This window comes from Cebus imitator, unplaced genomic scaffold (assembly GCF_001604975.1).
Source record: "Cebus imitator isolate Cc_AM_T3 unplaced genomic scaffold, Cebus_imitator-1.0 Scaffold616, whole genome shotgun sequence".
Taxonomy (NCBI): Eukaryota; Metazoa; Chordata; class Mammalia; order Primates; family Cebidae; genus Cebus; species Cebus imitator.
Window position 1 is genome coordinate 605,211 of NW_016107931.1, and position 14,356 is coordinate 619,566.

Sequence of the window (14,356 nt, forward strand, 5' to 3'; positions counted from 1 at the left end):
GCAAAGACCTGGAACCAACCCAAATGCCCATCGATGATAGACTGGACAGGGAAAATGTGGCACATATACACCATGGAATACTATGCAGCCATCAAAAGCGATGAGTTCGTGTCCTTTGTAGGGACATGGATGAATCTGTAAACCATCATTCTCAGCAAACTGACACAAGAGCAGAAAATCAAATACCGCACGTTTTCACTCATAGGCGGGTGTTGAACAATGAGAACTCATGGACACAGGGAGGGGAGCACTACACACTGGGGTCTGTTGGGGGGAAATAGGGGAGGGACAGTGGGGGATAGGGAGTTGGGGAGAGATAGCATGGGGAGAAATGCCAGATATAGGTGAATGGGAGGAAGGCAGCAAATCACACTGCCATGTGTGTACCTATGCAACTATCTTGCATATTCTTCAAATGTACCCCAAAACCAAAAATCCAATTAAAAAAAAAGGAAAAAAAAAAGCTACTAAGTTTTGGGCAATAGATGTTGCAGCAATAGGTATCCCGACACGCTTCAAATTATACTTTTTCTTCAACTCTATTTAACCTCTATGTTTTAAAGTTGTTTCAGTGTACCTCAATACATAAATATCCTGACTCAAAAAATAAATAAATAAATAAATAAAATAAACTGCCAGTCTGTCTTTCAAAGTAGCTGTACCATATTGCATTTCCACCAGCAGTGAATGAGAATTCCTATTGCTCCACATGCTCACCAACAATTTGATCTTGTAAGTGTTTTGTATTTGGGCCTTTGTAATAGGTATGTAGTGGTATCTTCCTGTTTTAATTAGCAATTCCCTAATAGCATATGATATGAACATCTTTTTATATGCTTATTTTCCATCTCTGTATCTTCTTTGGTAAGGTGTCTGTCCAGGTTTGTTTGCCTATTTTTTATTTGGGTTGCTAATTTTCTTATTGTTGAGTTTTAACAGCTCTTGATATATTTTGGACAACCGTTCTTCATCAGATATGTTTTCTGCAAATATTTTCTCCCAATTCATGGCTTGTGTTCTCTTTCTTTTGATATTGTCATCACAGAGCAGAAGTTTTTTACTTATTTGTTATTATTATCACTGTTATTTTTTTAGGCAAGAGCTGGCTCTCTCACCCCGGCTGGAGTGCAGTCATGCACTCTTGGTTCACTACAACCTCTCCTTTCTGGGCTCAGGCTATCCTCCCACCTCAGCCTCCTGAGTTGCTGGGACTATAAGGCACGTGCCACCATGACTGGTTAATTTTTGTGGGTCTACATTTTTTTTTCTTGAAACCAAGTTTCGCCTTATTGCCCAGGTTGGTCTTGAACTTGGGAGCTCAAGCAATCCATCCACCTTGGCCTCCCAAAGTGATAGGATTACAGATAGAAGCCACCACGCCCGGCTGAAAGTTTTTAATTTAATGAAGTCCAGTTTATCATTTGTTTCTTGCAAGAATCATGCCTTTGATGTTGTATCTAAAACATCACCATACCCAAGATCATTTAGGCTTTCTCCTACATTATTTTCAAAGAGTTTCACAGTCTTGCATTTTATATTTAGGCCTATGATCCATTGTAAGTTAATTTTTTGAAGAGCGTAAGATCTGTCTCTAGAAGAATTTTTTTTTACTTGTGGGTGTCTAATTTTCTTTGTTGAAATGACTATCTTTACTCCATTGTATTTGCCTTTGCATTATTGTCAGGTTTGTATTTTATGAGTTTATTTTGGGGTTCTGTTACTGCTCATTGATCTATTTGTCTATTCTTCCTCCAACACCACAGTCTTGACCACTATAGCTTTATAGTAAGGCTTGCTGGGTCGGTCCTCCAACTTTGTTCTTCAATATGGAGTTGGCAATGCTGGGTCTTTACCTCTCCATATAAACTTTAGAATCAGTTTGTTGATATCCACAAAATAACTTGCTTAAAAAAAAAAAAAGTCTCATTTTCTGTCTCATTTATATCCACAAAATAACTTGCTTTTAAAAAAAAAAGAAAAGTCTCATTTCCACCCAGGCTGGAATGCAGTGGCATGATCTTGGCTCAGTACAATCTCTGCCTCCAGGGTTCAAGCCATTCTAGTGCTTCAACCTCCCAAGTAGCTGGGATTGCAGGGACTCACCACCACACCCAGCTAAATTTTTTTTGTGTGTGTGTATTTTTAGTAGAGATGGGGTTTTGCCATGTTGGCCAGGTTGGTCTCAAACTCCTGGCCTCGAGTGATCTGCCCACCTTGGTGTCCCAAAGTGCTGGGATTATAGGCATGAGCCACGGCACCCCGCTGGTTTTTGTTTTTTTGTTTTGTGTGTGTGTGTGTGTGTGTGTGTGTATAATTATGTTAAATCTACAGATCAAGTTAGGAAGAATTGGTATCTGGACAATAATAATAATGTCTTCATATTTGGAACATGGAATAGCTCTCTATTTAGTTCTTTTACATATTTTATTAGCATTTTGTAGTCTTTTTCATTTAGATCTTGTACATATTTTGTTAGATTTATACCTAAGCATTTCATTTTGGGGAAGGTGCTAATATAAATGGTGTCTTAGTCTGCTTTCTGTTGCTTGCAACAAAATACCTGAAAACTGGGTAATTGATAAATAAATGTTCTTGTTAGAATTGTGGAGGCTGAGAAGTCCAGAGTTGATGAGCAGCATCTGGTGCAGGTTATCTTGCTGGTGGGGACTCTCTGCAGAGTCCCAAGGTGACACAGGGTACACACAGTGAGAGGACTGAGCATGCTAGCCCAGTTCTCTCCTCCTCTTATAAGCCACCAGTCCCTTCCATGATAACCCATTAATCCATGAATAGATTAATTCATTCATGAGGGCAAAGCATCTTAAAAGCCCCACCTCTTGCTACTGCCACATTGTGGATTAAATTTCAACATGAGTTTTTGAGGGGACAAACATTTAAACCAAAGCAAATGGTCATATGCTTTAATTTCAAATTCCAGTTGTTCAATGCTGGAGTATAAACAAGTGACTAACTTTTGCATATTAACTCTGTATCTTGTAACCTTGCTATAATTACATATTAATTCCAAGAGTAATGGTTTGGGTTATTTTGTTTGTTTGTTTGTTTGTTTGTTTTGGTCAATTATTGGAAATTTTCTTTTTTTTTTTTTTTTTTTTTTTTTTTTTTTTTTTTTTTTTTGGTACATTATTGGAATTTTTTTTTTTTTTTTTTTTTTTAGGCAACTGTCACTCTGTTGCCCAGGCTGGAATGCAGGGCTCCATCTTGACTCACCACGACCTCGGCCTCCTGGGTTCCAGCGATTCACCTGCTTCGACCTCCAAAGTAGCTGGGATTACAGGTATGTACCACCATGCCCAGCTAATTTTTTGTAATTTTCGTAGAGACAGAGTTTCACTATGTTGGCCAGGCTGGTCTTGAACTCCTGGCCTCAAGCGATATGCCTGCCTCAGCCTCCCAAATGCTGGGATTATACAGGCGTGAGCCACCATGCCCATCGAAAGTATTTTTTAAAATCTCCAAGTGTCTGGGGATTTTCCAGCTGTTTTTCTGTTATTGATTTCTAATTTCATTCAGTTGAAATCTGACTGTGGCCATTACATACTTTCTATTGTTTTAAATTCGTTAAGGTGCATTTTATGGCTCAGAATAGGGTTTATCTTGGTGAATCTTCCATGCCATCTTGAGAATGTATAATATCTGTTGTTGAATGAAGTTCTATCGAGTTTCACTACGTCTTTACTGATATTCTGCCTGCTTTATCCATCCGTTACTTATAGAGGAATATTGAGGCCCCCAACTATAACAGTGCCTTCATCTATTTCTCGTTGTTGTTCTATCAGCTTTTGCCTCACATAGTTTGATGCTCTCTATCAGGTGCACACACCTTAAGGACTGTTACGTCTTCTTGAAATATTGACACTGTCATCATTATATAAAGTCCCCCTTGATTCCTGCAACATTCCTTGCTCTGAAGTCTGCTGTGTTATACTACTCTCATTTTTGATTAGTATTAGCGAGTGTATTTTTCTCTATCCCTTTCCTTTTAATCTATGTGTCTTTACATTTAAAGTGAGTTTCTTACTGATGACATATAGTTGAGTCTTATTTTTTGATTTACTCTGAACTGTCTTCTGATCAATATATTTAGAACTCTGACATCGAAAGTGATTATTAATATAGATGAAATATTACCTATCGTATTTGTTACTGTCCTCTATTTCTTGCCCTTATTCTGTGCTCTTATTTTTGTCTTTCATATTTTCTCTGTCTTTTGTGGCTTTGAGCAGTATAATGATTCTATTTCTCTCATTTTTTAGCATACCAATTATGCCCCTTTTTCTAGTAGTTGTCCTAGGGTTTGTAAAATACATTTGCAACTATTCCAAATCCACTTTCAAATAACACTGTACCACCTACTTTGTAGTGTGAATACCTTAAAATAACAAAATAGTCCTAATTCCTCCTATTCTTTGTATTATTGCTGTGATTCATTTCTCTGAGAGATAATCATGCACACGTATATATAAACATTTATAATTGAATGCATCATTGCTATTACCATTTTGAACAAAATGTTATCTCTTAGAGGAATTAAGAATAGGAAAAATAAAAGTTTCAATTTTACTTTCATGTATTTATTTTCTGTTGCTCATTTTTCTTTATGTAAATCTGAGTTTCTGACCCTATATCAATTTCTTACTCTCTGAAGAACTTTTAAAAAATATTTCTTGCAAGGCAGGTTTATTGGCAACAAATTCCTTCAATTTCTGTTTGAAAAAGTCTTTATGTCTCCCTAGCTTTTGTTGTTGTTGTTTTTGTTTTGTTTTTGTTTTTTGTTTTGAGACAGTTTTGCTCTGTTGCCCAGGCTGGAATGCAGTGGTGCAATCTGGCTCACGCCCCCAGGGTTCAAGCGATTCTCTTGCCTCAGCCTCCCAAGTAGCTGGGATTATCCCGGCTAATTGTTTTTTTGTATTTAATAGAGATGGGGTTTCATCGTCGTTACTAAGGCTGCTCTTGAACTCCTGACCTCAGATGATTCACTCACCTCGGCCCCCCAACATACTGGGATTACAGGTGTGAGCCATGGCACTCCGGCCTCTCCTTCGCTTTTGAAGAATTCTGTACCATGGTGTAGAAAATTCTGGGTTGGTGGGATTTTCTCTTAACACTTTAAATATTACACTCAATTCTCTTCTTGCTTGCGTGGTTTCTGAAAAGTGAGGTCCAATTTTTTGCTCTTCCTTAAGTAAGGTGGTTTTTTATCCCTAGCTTCTTTCAAGATTTTGCTTTTGTGTTTGATTTTCAGAAGTTTGATTATGATATGCCTAGGTATAGTTTTTCATTTGTTTGTTAGTTTTAACATATTCCTTGTGTGTGACTAGATGTCGCTGTTTCTTTTTTGTTTGTTTAGCATATATCCTGCGTGGTGTTCTCTAAGCTTTCTGGATCTGTGGTTTGGTGTCTGGCATTAATATGGGGAAATTCACATACTGCTTCTGTTCCTTTCTCTTTTTCTTCTCCTCCTGGTGTTTTCATTGTGCGCATATATATCTTTTGTGCTTACCTTATAATTCTTGGGTACTCTGTCTTATTTTTTCAGTCTTTTCTTCTCTTTGCTATTCAGTTTTGGAAGTTTCTATTTTCACATCCTCAAGCTCAGAGATTTTTTTTCTTAGCCATGTTCAGTCTACTCATTAGCCCATCATAGATTCTTCATTTCTTAACAGTGCATTTAATCTCTAACATTTCTTTCTCTTAGAATTATTTCATCTCTGTTTACATTATCTATCTGTTCTTGCATGCTATCTCTTTTTCCATTAAAGCCCTCAGCATATTAATCATATTTAAAATTTTTTTCAGTTGACTGGGCATGGTGGCTCATGCCTGTAGCCCCAGCACTTTGGGAGGCCAAGGCAGGCAGATGGCCTGAGGTCAGGAATTCAAGACCAGCCTGGCCAACATGGTGAAACCCCATCTCTACTAAAAACAACAAAAATTAGCTGGGTATGGTGGCATGTGCCTATAATCCTAGCTACTCAGGAATTTGAGGCAGGAGAATAGCTTGAATCTGGGAGGCAGTTGTTGCAATGAGCTGAGATCACGCCACTGTACTCCAGCCTGGGCAACAGACTGAGACTCTGTCTCAAATAAATAAAAATAAAATAAAATTTTTCAGTTGACAATTCCAACTTCCAGGCCATATCTGACTCTGGTTCTGGTGCTTGTTCAGTCTCTCAAACTGTGTTTTTCAAATTTTAGTGTGCCTTTTAATTTTGTGTTAAAGGTAGACATACTCTACTGAGTAAAAAGAACTATGGTAAATAGTCCTTTAGTAATGTTGTCGTAAGGTATGGGGGAAAGAGAAGTGTTCTGTAGTCCTGTGATTAGGTCTCAGTCTTCTGGTGAGCCTGTGCTCATGGACTGTGAACTTCACAAGTGCTTCTCATCCTCCACCCCAACTTAAGTGGGATGAAATGGCTAGAGGGAGTGAGAGTTGAGTATTCTTCTGTCCCCCAGGTAGGTTAGGCACTGCTGAAACCCCAGCAGGTTAGGGCTCTGATAAAATAGCTTCTCCTGAGGGCAAGCCTGAAGAACAGAATGCTCCGGCCTGTTTCAAAATGATTCTTTTTGACTTTCTCCTCCCAGAGTAAAAGGGCATTTTTCTCAGATATTCACTATGAAAATCTAGTAGAGTTTCTGGAGGTAAAACCCACAAAAGTGTGGGAAGCTTCTATGACTGGGTCCCCCTAGAGTTTTCACTCTCAGAATTATCCATACTGAGTCTCTAGCAGTTTGTCAATTACAGTTCCAGTTTTCTTCCCCCAGCACCTCCCAGGAGGTTCCTGCTGGTGGGTTTCTGCTCTGATAAGTTGTGATTCTCTGTATCTGTCTGTTAGTCCAATTTTGTGGGCAGCAGTCAGCCATGTCACCTCACTTCCCTTTTGGATCTAAGAAGAGCTGATAAAAGTTCGTTAAGCTTTTACTTGTTGTTAGGACAGCGGGGTGACTTCTAAGCTCCTTCCATGCATGACTAGAAACCGGAAGTCAAATATTTTTAATAGATAATCATGCAAAATATATCATGGGAGCCAGCTTCCTGCAGCTGTTTCCCTTCCTCAGCTAGCAGCCACCCTTCCCCAGGTGGTTTTCCCCTTTTCCTGATAAAGCCTTGGTGGGATTTAGAGATTACACCAACCTTTCCAGGCATTTCACTTTATTATCTTATTTGATCCATTCAAAAAGCCATATGAACTGGGTGTTAGGATCCCATTTCACAGAAGAGAAAACTGGCATTTTAGGGGTGAACAACTTCCCCAAGGTCACATGGCCAGGACACAAGTCCAAGAGAGAAAAGAAGGAAAAAAAGGTAGAACCGTAGTGTGGATGTTTTCTCCCATGGGGGTGACATGTGGATACAGATCTAAGAGCAGGCACATTTTGCATTTATGGCCACACCCGAGGGACATTTGGGTCTATGAATTTTTCATTCAGCTGTATGCAAAGCGCTATGACTTGGCCTGAAAACAGAGGTGCCCTGGGTAAGAGCCCCTGCCTTCTATAGCCTCACTGGCCCAAGTGTGCTCCACGGATCAGCAGCATCAGCAGAACCTGGAGCCTATTAGAAATGCAGACTCTCAGTCCCCAACCAGACCTCCTGAATCAGAAGCTGCATTTTAATAAGATCCAAAAGAACTCAAGGTGATTTGGCTGTTACTTAAAGTCTGAAAAGCATTGCTAGGAGATAGTCCTAACTTGATTTTACATACGGTAAGAGAAAACAAGCGTTTTCCTGGAATGGAAGCTAAGGATTGGGAAAGCCCAGAAAAAGGAGAGATTGGGTCTAAACAAGGACTGTAGAAGGCTTCATGAAGGAGGGGTTTTGAAGTAGAGGCTTGAAGCAGGAAAGTGCATATGAACAAAGGTATGGAGATGGGAAAGGTTTAGTGTTTGGAGAAAGGCAAATGGCCTCATGTGACCAGAGGGAGAGAGTGGGAGGTGAAATTAAGAAGAAATAGGAACAAATGGTAAAGGATGTTTTCTGTATAGATAATAAAGCAGGTGGAATTCCCCAGGTCAGAGGCCATGAGCTAGTGTCGTGTGGGCCGACACAGTGTTTTAAAAATACCTGGATTGTAGTTGTGTCCGAAATATTTTCAAAATGTTAAAAATTTAATTATCATAAAAATACTTAGTGAGCATTTTCCAGATTTTAATTAACTAATCAGAGAACCAGTAAGATGTCCAAGGTGGCTCAAAAAAGGAAAGGAAAAACTGGACAAAAGAACTCTAACATAATATTGAGATTCAAAGTGGTTAATGACCTACAGGGCAATAAAACTATATTCTTTGGGGTTATCCTCTCTACCAGATGATAATCATTTACAGCTTTATTGGACAAAAAAAAAACATTGACAATTTATTCATTTTCTACAATTTTACATCCAACTTTACAGAGTTATAACATGTCAGACCCCTAATTAATCATAAACAGTAAACAACAGGTGAAACAATGCTGTGTTCAGACAATGCCCCGAAGAGAAAAGACAGTGAGTGGTTGAGGGCAGTGATTCTCAAACCTACCTTACAGAAAAATTCCCTGAAGGACTCATTACTACACAGAATGCTGATCTCCAGCCTCAGAGTTTGATTCAGTAGACCTGGGGCAGACTGATGATTTTTCTCAGACGATGCAGGTGCTATTGATCAGGGAGCACACTTTGAGAACCACTGCTCTCAGATGCCACCGATTGAAAGAAACTGCAGTCATTCTTTTGCCTCATTTACAAATTTTGAATATTCTTTCTGAACAATTGCCAATGTTCAAATATCAGAGAAAAAAAATCCTGATTCTGGCTTTTCATGAAAAATTAGAAAGTCAGACAATGGTAAGTCTAAATTCTCCCATGGTGACAATTGCTTGAAGCTCAGTATTAGCTGCTTCTTTTTTTTCACCACTGCCCCTAGCCTATATCATTCATTTATTTTGTGGGCATTTGATTTTGATATCCCTGCAAAACACAGTGGAAACAAAATGCAGAATTTGTAGGAGGAACATGAGCGCAGTTGGTTACTGCCTATCTCTGTATCACATCTGATCAGCTCAGGCATCCAGGGCTGGCTTCCCGGAAGTACTACCTAGGCAGTTGCACAGGGCGTCACTCTCAGAAGAGCCCCACACTTGATTTAATGCTCTGGTATTGCCATTTTGCAAATCTTACTAATTTTTGGAGAAGGGGTTTCACATTTTCATTTTGCATTGGGACCCACATATCATGTAACTGTTTTGCAGCCACCTCAAAGTTTGGAATCCACACTTAAAGGTGAGCCTCTCATCACCAGATTGTGAAGGAGAGAAAGAGGTAATTCCAGAATCAGAAATCTAGGGGGCACTTTAGAAGCCGTCTTGTCCTGCAGATAGGGTCACCATTTCTTTTTAAAGCTAGGGCTACTAAGGTCCAGAAAGAGGAAACTGACTTCCTCAAGGTTATGGACAAACCTTGTAAAGGGAGCCAAATTAAAAGTCTGAAGTGGTGAGTCTGCAAGGCTGTGAATACTAAGGTTGCCAGCAAGTTTATGTATCTGATATATTCCTGCATACCAATGTGAAAATTCCTGTTTTTCACTTAGCTCAGTCAACTTTGGATTGATCTGGTTGAAGCAGGAGAAGGATGTGGATAAAACGAGACGAGTGGGGTGTGATCTTTAAACAGATCAAGAAACTTGTATAAACAGACCAGTTTAGAATAAGGATTGCGAAGGGAAAATACATTATATATAAACTCCACCCCTATGTTTGTTACAATGGACAGACTTCCACCTAAACTCCTAGATAACTTGCAGAGGCAAAGGCATTCAGGAAAAACCCAGCAATATACTACCCAATTAAAAATGGCAATCAACTCAACATCCCTAATCATCAGAGAAATGCAAATCAAAACTACAATGAGATACCATACCCTAGTCAGAATGGCTGTTACTAAAAAGTCAGAAAACAACATATGCTGGTGAGGCTGTGGAGAGAAAGAAATGATTGTACACTGCTGGTGGGAATGTATATTAGTTCAGCCACTGTGGAAAGCAGTTTGCAGATTTCTCACAGGACTTAAAATAGAACTACCATCAACCCAGCAATGGCATTACTGGGTATATATCCAAAAGAAAATAAATCATTCTACCAAAAAGACACATATACTCACACGTTCATTGCAGCAATATTCACAACAGCAAAGACATGGAGTCAACTAACCTAGGTGCCCATCAGTGGTGAACTGGATAAGGACAATGTGGTCCGTATACACCATGGAATACTATGCAGCTATAAAAAAGAATACAATTATGTTCTTTGTAGCAACATGGATGCAACTGGAGGCCATTATCCTAAGCAAATTAACACAGGAACAGAAAACCAAATACTGCATGTTCTCATAAATAAGTGGGAACTAAACACTGAGTGCACATGGACATAAATATGGAAACAATGGACAATGGGGATTACTAGCAGGGAGGCAGGGAGGGGGCAAGGGCTGAAAAACATGCTATTGGATACCATGCTTACTCCCTGGGTAACAGGATCATTCATATCCTAAACCTCAGCATCATGCAATATGCCCATGTAACAAACCTGTACATGTACCCCTGAATCTAAAATAAAAGTTGAAATTATTGTTTAAAATGGCAATCACATTTAAGAAAGCACTTAATTTTAGCTGGCTCCGCTTAGCTGGAAAACAGTTCAATGACTTGTAGGTCTCGGCTGCCTAGTTTTAGATTAATGGTACTCACACTTAGAAGGTCAAGTTCCTGCAGCTAGTTGAATGCTAAGTTGAAGTGAGAGGCAAATGAGTCAGCCCTTGCTCACATCTGCTCCTGTGGTCTGAGCAGCTGAATCTTCCTCTCCTCCCCAGCCACTGCTGAGGAATAGTCAAGGACATAAGGCTGGGTGTAAACTGCATCATTATACCCACTGTGTTTGGCTCAGTGATGGGTTTATAGTCCTAAACTGGACCAATGAGCATCTTCCCCAAGACTCTTGACAGCCCCATAAAAAATTTGCTTTCTTCTCCCCTGAGACAGTAAGCAATATAAATTTGGGGATGAGTTGTGATCTTGCTGCCATGTCAGAAAAGAACTTGTCTAAAAACTGAAGTCATTTTTACTAGTATTATTATTTTCACTAGTATTATTATTACTATGCATGAAATCAGCCCCCTCAACTTTTCAACTACATGAGCCAATAACTTTCTTTTTTGCTCAAGCTAGTCTGAGTTAGGGGTCTGTCACTTGTGAGTGAAAATATCTCACTCATGCAAAGGCCTCCTCCATTCTAGGCACTGTGCTAGCTGCTGGGATTACAAAAGTGAACAAAGACACATGTCATTCCTATCTTCATGGTACTCAGTGTCCAGTGGGAAAGATGACAGTAACCAAGTGAGCAAATACACAGATACATAAAATGTAATAGTCACACATTGAGATTTATAAACAATTGATGCTAAAAGAGAGAATAAGAAAGGCTGACTACTTTAGACAGCATGGTGGGGGAAGGCTCTCTTGAGCTGTCTCTTGAGCTGAGAGTTTGTGGGATGAAGAAAGGGGAGAAGAAAGTTTCAGGTGGAGAAGGTGGCAACTGTTCTCAGGCTTGAAAGGCCTCTATTCATTCCAGAACCTGAAAGAAGGACTTTATTCATTCACCCATTCAACAAACATCTGTTAGACAGTGTCAAGTGATAGGTACAAGGAGATGAAAGCGCCCCTGGAAAGTTGGTAAGAGATATCGAAAGCTATGCAAATGTTTGGACCCTGTTATTCAGCAATTCCACTTCTAGAAATTTAGTCAAAAGAAAAAAAACAGGAATTTCTGCAAAGGCATAGCTACCAGGATGTTCATTGCAGTGTTATTTTTTCAATTGTAATTGAAGTACAATGTACATACTGAAAGAGTGCCCATAGGCCAGGTGAGATGCTCACACCTGTAATTCCAGCATTTTAGGAGGCTGAGGTGGGCAGATCACCTGAGGTCAGGAGTTAGAGACCAGCCTGGCCAACATGGCAAAATCCCATCTCTACTAAAAATACAAAAATTAGCCAGGTGTGATGGTGGGCACCTATAGTCCCAGCTACTCAGGAGGGTGAGACAGGAGAATCGCTTGAACTCAGGAGGCAGAGTTTGCAGTGAGCCAAGATAGCGCCACTGCACTCTAGCCTGGGCGACAGAGGAAGGCCCATCTCAAAAAAAAAAAAAAAGAAAAAAAGAATGTACACATCACAGTAAACAGTTCAACTATTTTCATAGCCTGAAAACACCCACATTATCAAAAAAGAGAACATGCCCTACACTGTAGAAGTCCCCTTTTGCCACCTATAGTCACCGATCTGCCTTCAATCAAGGGTAACTACTAGCCTGACTTATAATAATATAGATTAATTCTGCCTCTTTTTACTTTATGTAAATAGAATCACCAAGTATGTAGCTTGGGGGAGAAGGATATGGGAGGGTCTTGGATTCTTTTGCTTAAGTTTTCTGTTTGTGAGATTTCACTATATTGTTTATGTAGTTATAGATAGTCTGTTCTGCATAGTATTCCATTATCAGAATGTACCACTGTTTATTCATCTGTTCTACCATTTATAGACATTTGAGTTGTGTCTAGACTGAGACTATTACAAACAGTGCTGTTGTGGGCATTCTTCTGGTTAGCATATGTCTGCATTTCTTTTAGGTATATATCTAGGAATAACATTCCTGAATCATAGTATATGATCAGCTCTAGAAAATACTGTTAAACAGTCTAAGAAAATGATTGTACCCATTTACACCTGAATCAACTTTGTAAGAGAGTTCTGGTTTCTTCACATGGTTGATAATACTTGACATTTTCTATTTTTTAAAAAAATGTAGCCATCTGGTGGGTATGTGTTGGTATTGACTTTTGGTTTCAACTTTCATTTCCCTGATGGTAAATAAGATGATTAATGAAAACCTTGTCTTCTGTTTACTGGCCATTGGATATCCCCTTTCCTGGGGAGCCTGTTCAAACCTGTTTTCCATTTTTCTAATAGGCAAGCGGTTTCTTCCTGATGATTTGCAGGAGTTCTTTAAATATCCTGTCCACAAGCCTTTGGTCAGTCATAAATATATTCTTCCACTTTACAGGGTACCTTTTTACTCTCCGTTGATTCAAAGCAATTTTTAACATTAATATCTTAGAATTCATCACTTTTATGACTTACTATTTTTTGTATCCTATTTAAGAAATTGTTGGCCAGGTGCTGTGGCTCACGCTTGTAATACCAGCACTTTAGAGGCCAAAGCAGGCAGACCTCTTGAGCCTAGGAGCTTGAGACCAGCCTGGGCAACATGGCAAAACCACATTGCTACAAAAAATACAAAAATTAAGTTAGTTGGTCATGGTGGCCTGGGAGGATCACTTGAGCCCGAAAAGGGGAGGTTGTAGTGAGCCAAGATCACACCACTGCATTCCAGCCTAGGTGACAGAGCCAGACCTTGTCTCAAAATAAAAAAAAGAAAAAGAAAAGAAATTGTTTGCCACCCCAGGAACAGAAAAATATTATGTTTTCCTCAAAACTTTGCTACATTCATTTTACATTTAGATCTATGACCTATCTGAAATTTATCTTTAGGATGTGAGGTAGATTCCATATGGCCGTGTTTCCCAGACTGTGTACCAAGTCACCCTTGGGCACTGCAGTAAACTCACAGAGGGGCCATGGGACATTTCATCTTTTTGAGGGACAACTGGTGGATACCATATAAACTGTTAGAATGAAATAGTTCACAGTTTCAATGTTAAATCATACTCCATTCCCTTAAATGACATAATATTTTTGCAAAGCAGGGTTTTTTGAGGTTGCTATGATAAAAAGTAAATACCACATGAAACCAGGAAATGAAAATGATGGTGTTGTCTCGTTCTAAGACCTGAGAAGCTGTGCAATGCCCAACAGGAGCACAATCTACAATCTATTGGTCAGTGTTGTGGTTGCTTAAAAACAAAATATTTTTTCTTTTAATTTACAAGTATTTTTTCCAAACAATTACTAAGTTGTTAAGATATAATTATTCATTAAGCTGTTTGAATCTAACTGCTTAGTACATAGAATTGGTAGGTATTTTTTCTTTTAATTTACAAGTATTTTTTCCAAACAATTATTAAGTTGTTAAGATATAATTATTCATTAAGTTGTTTGACTCTAACTGCTTAGTACATAGAATTGGTAGGTATTTTTTCTTCTAATTTACAAGTATTTTTTCTGAACAATTACTAAGTTGTTAATATATAATTATTCATTAAGTTGTTTGAATCTAACTGCTTAATAAACAGAATTGGTAGGTATTTCTTTTTTCTTTCTTTCTTTCTTTTTTTTTTTTTTTTTG